The sequence below is a fragment of the Crocuta crocuta genome, unplaced genomic scaffold, assembly GCF_008692635.1.
Source record: "Crocuta crocuta isolate KB4526 unplaced genomic scaffold, BGI_CrCroc_1.0 scaffold328, whole genome shotgun sequence".
Taxonomy (NCBI): domain Eukaryota; kingdom Metazoa; phylum Chordata; class Mammalia; order Carnivora; family Hyaenidae; genus Crocuta; species Crocuta crocuta.
The window spans coordinates 1,301,237-1,307,236 of NW_027529645.1; the positions used below are offsets into that span (position 1 = coordinate 1,301,237).

At 41.9% G+C, this 6,000-nt stretch overlaps 1 protein-coding gene across 2 annotated transcripts in view; it reads right to left on the reverse strand.

Moving 5' to 3' along the window:
• The window catches only part of ADD3 (adducin 3), a 121,144-nt gene that overhangs the window by 112,678 nt on the left and 2,466 nt on the right, over positions 1-6,000 (reverse strand). The window contains exon 1 of one of the 2 annotated variants that reach the window (XM_077762437.1): positions 5,918-6,000. The exons of the other annotated variant lie outside the window; for it this stretch is intronic. The gene's annotated coding sequence lies outside the window, so the exon portion shown is untranslated. The remainder of the gene's footprint in view (positions 1-5,917) is intronic. 2 annotated transcript variants of the gene reach the window in all.

A 6,000-nucleotide genomic window follows, 5' to 3' on the forward strand; every position in this document is an offset into this window, starting at 1 on the left:
GGAGTTTCATCACCCCAGCTTCAAAATGTAGCCTTGTATGAGGAGGTAGCAATCTTAAATGCTAGTTAATGTACTGCCTATACACCAGTATCCTCAGGCCCAGTTTCGGACAATTAGAAACAAAGAGTTCCAAAGTTCATCTTATATCAGGGAGTTCCAATTAAGCTTTAACTAATGCTAACTTTTAAAAACAAGTAAGTGTAAAGTATATGGTGGCAATGTGGATCGGTTTTACATCGGATAAAAGCTCAATTTTCATGTAAACTCATTAGCAGATGTAACTATATGTCAAAGCCTAGACATCTTTTACAACAGTCCAGATTTGGCATAGTTAGAAACCAGGCAATACTGTCTTCCTAAGAAGGAAATCTACAGTAAGCTTTTTAATATCAAAGATGGGTTTCATTCATTTTAGAAAATGGTGATAATGGTACCACTTTTGGGGTTATGCTAGATAACACTGAAAGCCACAGTCATTCTTTAAGGTTTCTAGGATACTCCTCATTAAATTGCTCCTTCAGTGTAGTAAGTAATGTCCTAGAAACCTGAGATTATTAATGCAGCTTTTCAAAGATATCCAACAAAAATTGGTTTAAGGAAACAAGAGACTCTGATTCTCATTATCTGTACTATCATCTAAGGCTTCAAAGTTAAACAATACCATCTTAACATTCAAATGTTTTCAATTGTGCAATTAATTTTGAACTGCATTTTGAAACTTGCCCAGATATAAAAGATCAATATTAAAATACACATGGCATAAAAAGCCCACAAACCTTTTTTCTCCAACACTTAATTTTAATTAACACAATTAATTTTCAGTTAAAATTGTCCAGTGCATAGTGCTGACACTCAAATTATGTATTGCATGAATGCCAAGTGAATAATTTTTAACTTTACATGAAAGGAAGAGTATCCCCCAAGTAGGATGGTTACACACATGTGTGTTCATAGCCAGCAAATGCCAGAAGAAAAAAAATAGACTCATCTAGTTATTATATATAAGGGATAATCAACATGTTTTCTTTCAAGCTATAGTCAATGATAGACTTCTAACCTGTATGATCTAGAGGATTTTGAATACATACAACCCATTACAGTAAAAATTTAAGATTGTCTTGGCTTCTGGCCAGAGAGCTTAGTCACTTGCAGAACCCAAAAGACCTCATAATTAACCTCATCTATAAATATGGTAGAGGGGTGCCTGGGTGGCTCAGTCGGTGAAACGTCCAACTCTTGATTTTGGCTCAGGTCATGATCTCACAGTTGGGGGGTTTGAGACCTGCAAAGGGCTTGGAACTGACAGTGTAGAGGCTGCTGGAAGTTCTCTTACTCTTTCTCTCTGCCCCTCCCACATGCACGCACGAGCTCACTCTCACTCTTCTCTCTAAATACACTTGAAAAATATGCTGGGATGGACCCCAACATCAAATGATAAATATTAACATAGAAGACATGAAAGAAAGGATTTGGGCACTCATTTTGAACCTCGACATAACACAGTCTACGACTAGTCAATTTAAAATAAGGTGTCTGTTTAATAGAAAGAATAGGACTCTGATTATACATTTAAGATTTTTTCTATTCTAACTCTACATATCTGGAAGTTTCCAAAGGATTTGGAAACAACCCTGAATATTAATTCTAGCCAAAAACTTCAGTACTTATTTAGACAAGAAATAGTAACCTGTTATCTTCAATATAGCTTGAGCTTGCTTAATTCAACATATGCTTGTTTTAAAACATTTTTTCCTAACATCATATTTCACTAAACTATCAAAAAAGGATACTTCAGTCTTCTACAGTAATTCTCTTTTTTTAAGTAGGTGTCAAGCCCAGCATGGAGCCCAATGTGGAACTCGAATTCATGACCCGGAGATCAAGAGTCGGACGCTCAACCAACTGAGCCACGCAGGCTCCCCTATACTAATACTTCTAAACATTATTTAAAACAGCTCCTAATTTAGCTTATAGTTTATTTGCCTGACCTATCAACTACACTGGTAAAGCAGCAACACACAAGTCTTTAGGAATGTGACAAAGTATAAGCCACAAGTTATATCTTATGGCTAATTTTAGAAGGCAACTAAGGTGACAAAGTAGAAGCCACAAGTTATATCTTACGGCTAATTTTAGAAGGCAACTAAGGTGATATTTAGAACAAATTTAATTTAAAATTCATCTCAGGTTGATAGGTTGTTGGTAATCAGAGGACTGGTGGGGCACCTGGGTGGCTCAGTCAGTTAAGCATCCGACTTCGGCTCAGGTCATGATCTCACGGTTCGTGGGTTCGAGCCCCATGTTCAGCTCTGTGCTGACAGCCAGCTCAGAGCCTGGAGCCTGCTTCAGATTCTGTGTCTCCCTCTCTCTCTGACCCTCTCTTGCTCGCGCTGTCGCTGTCTGTCTCTCTCTCTCTCAGAAATAAATAAAAAACGTAAAAAAAAAAAAAAGGTAATCATAAGATTAGGCCTACTGACTTAGCACAGAACCAGAATCTCTCCAAGGGGACTAGTGCCTGTTGGGCCTGGTGGAGCCCAACAACACCTAGTAAACTTTAAGAAAAAAAAAAAAGGAGAGAGAGAGAAACACTCTAATATCTTTAGTAACTAGAAAGATAACATACTCAAGCCCAAATCCTAGCATCCTAGCTAAACATACATTGTATGAATCAAAAGAATCCTCTTCCAAAGTCAAAAGGTGATTCTACTTAATGCAGATTAATCACCACTCTTCATATTTAAAAACCTGTTGGTGGTATTAATACAGCAAGTTGTGGCTAAACAAGACACAGGCACAGCTGGAGTCTTGGGAACACGGCGAAGACCTTTCAATGATTTGTAACTACTACCCCAAGTTTAATAGCAGGGCTCACTCTAGAGTCAGACTCTGGGTTCAGAACCAGCCTGTAGCACCTAGTAACTATACTTCCTGGACAAAATACTTACACTCTGTCTCTTTAGTCTCTGGATTGTCGTGAGGAATAAGTAAATTAAAACATATAAAACTGTCTGGTGTAGAGGCAGAGGAAATAAATAATAGTTACAAATATTTGCTGAGTCTTTGCTTGCTAGGTAGTGTAATATAACCATCTGGAAAGAGTCATTTTATATACTAGTGATAATAAACACATAAAGCACTGAATACCAGACTATATTCTAAACACTTTACATAACACAACTTGGTTAAGGTTCTGCTATTATCATTCCTTAACATGTACAAACTGAATTTGTTCACAGATGGGTTTCTGTGCTTTTTATAGGACTTCTTCCCTCAATACAAATGCTTCTTCTACCCCGATGACATGCATAAGTTCTGCCCAGTACTGCTAACCACCTGCTTTGCAACAGAACAGCTTAAACAGCTAACAACCTATACAGGCTTAGGTATAACAAAAACAGACGTGATACACCTACTTTAGGAAACCTCACAACCACACAAGTTGGGGCTCACCCTGAGTCTAGATGTTAGGATTGTGTGTAGGAGCTGATGCTAATGTCCTCTTAGTCTCAAAAGACATTCTGGTTTTACAAAGACCAAATCCACACTTTGAACATCACTGAGTGGAGCTCACATTCTTCCCAGTATAACATTATTGATAAAAGGGGCCAGAAACAGCAAAGTTACAATTTTCTCATTTTTAGAATACAAAGCCTATTTTGAAAATACAATCCTTCTAGCATGAAAATAAATATTTCCCAGGTATCTTATGATCACCTGTCATGTCAGATGTTTATCAACAAACATTTCCTGTTATATATGTAAAAAGCTATAACATATTGAATGCCCCATAACCAAAAATCTCAAGAGCTCTTAAATAACCTTTAACATTCAGGGCACCTGAGAAGCTCAGTAGGTTAAGCACCCAACTTCGGCTAGGGTCATAATCCCAGTTTGTGGGGTTGGGCCCCACATTGAGCTCTCTGCTGTTAGCAGGGAGCCTACTTCTCGTCCTCTGTCTCCCTCTCCCTGCCCCTCCTCTTCTTGCACTCTCTCGATCTCTCTCAAAAATAAACATACATTATGGGGCGCCTGGGCGGCTCAGCTGGTTAAATCTCTAACTTCGGCTCAGGTCATGATCTTCTGGTTTGTGGGTTCAAGCCCCATGTTGGGCTCTGTGCTGACAGCTCAGAGACTGGAGGCTGCTTTGGATTCTGTGTCTCCCTCTCACTCTGCCCCCTCACACTCTCAAACATTTTTTACAAGTTTCAAAAATAAATAAATATTTTAAAAATTACATTTAACATTCAAAATTGATACACCACTTTTTCTTTAAGAACTATTACCAACATGCCAGTACTTGAGGTCAATTTTAAGAGTGAACTCTTGAGGGGCACCTGGGTGGCTCAGTCGGTTAAGCATCTAACTTTGGCTCAGGTCATGATCTCCTGGTTCATGAGTTCCAGCCCCAGGTGGAGCTCTGTGCTGACAGCTCAGAGCCTGGAGCCTGCTTCAGACTCTGTATCTCCCTCCCTCCCTCCCTCTCTCTCTCTCTGCCCCTCCCCTGCTCACACTCTGTCTCTCTCTCAAGCCCTCTCAAAAATAAATATACACTAAAAAAAAAAAATAGACTGAACTCTTTGAAAAGATGAAACGTTAAACATAGTGGCCATTTTTTTCTGGCCCTCACTCTGCAAAATTAATCTGCTCAATTTAAGCAAAGAAAAAGGAATTAGAAGGTAATTAAAATGCAATCAAGATTTAGAGACAAAAAAGTTTACACACATGTCCCAAAGTAACTTAACCTTCTAAATGTGTTGGGACCATACAAATTTTTACAAATTTTTAATAGTCAAACATCTTAACGACAGATTACACGGCACTCTTATTTTATTCTCTTTAATAACACCCTCTCTAGAAGTCTTCTGAAGTCCAAATTAGGATACACCAGGTATGCCGCAGAGGCACTTCATACTGCTAAATCTAAAATGTTGTATAATTTAACATAAACATGGACACACGTTTATGTACCTGGGTCCAACCCCAGAATGTTACCAACTCGTTCACCAAACTTGCATATAATCCCAATTCAAAACCCCTTGGTTGAGTGAAATTCCATTTTTCTCCTTACCACCAGTGGTCAACTGCAACAGCACATGTGCCAAAGAAATGAGTGGTTTTTTACTACGCTCCCATTTTAAGCGGGCAACTACCTGCAATTAAATCTCTGCAACAAAAAAGTTCACCTGAGGCCATTCTTGCCAATTTAATGGAGGCCTAGTTTATTCTACCTGTCTCTGTGGTCTTGCCTCACCTATAAGATACCTCCAAAGAGGCTGGACGTGCCCCAAACACCAGCAAAGTGGACCCGCTGCCAACTCTGCTGGTCACCCCAGGCAGGAAGCACAACCTAACGCGTAAGCGTTTGTAGGGCTGTGTGTGCGCGCCGGGAGGATGGGGACGCGCGGATCACAGGCGAAAGGTAGTTGAACACTTTCGACATGTAACAGAAGTTTTTTAAATGAGGAAAGCAAAACAAACCAACATTCCCTCCCTTACCTCCCCGCACCTTTTCCAAGTGCAGCAACCTCCCACACTCCGGGAGCGCACCTTCAGGGCTTAAGGTCCCCAGCTCACTGACGCTTCAACCAGCTCACGAATCTCAGAACTCCTCAACCTCTCGAGGGAAACCAGAGGGCGCCCAAGAATCAGGCCCACCCCGCGGCGCCCCGAGGCCCTCCTTCGCAGGTCCACTCCCCTCGCAGCAGCCCAAGATCCCATTCCCCACCCCCCCCCCCCCCCGGCGCGGGCGGGGNGCAGGAACACCCAGTAGCAAGTCCCTTCGGCCTCGCAACCCGCGGCGCTCCCGCCCCCGCGAGACCCGCTGGAAGGGTCCCGCAGCCCAGCCCGCGCGGGCGCCCTCCGTCCCCGCCGGGAGGAGGGGCTCAACGATGGCTCCTTCTCTCCCCGTCAGGATTACCTCGCAGCTCGCTTCGCGCAGCGGGCTTTGTGCTTCCCCTTCTCCTTCTCCGCGGCCGCCGGGACTGCAGCGGCCGCTCGATC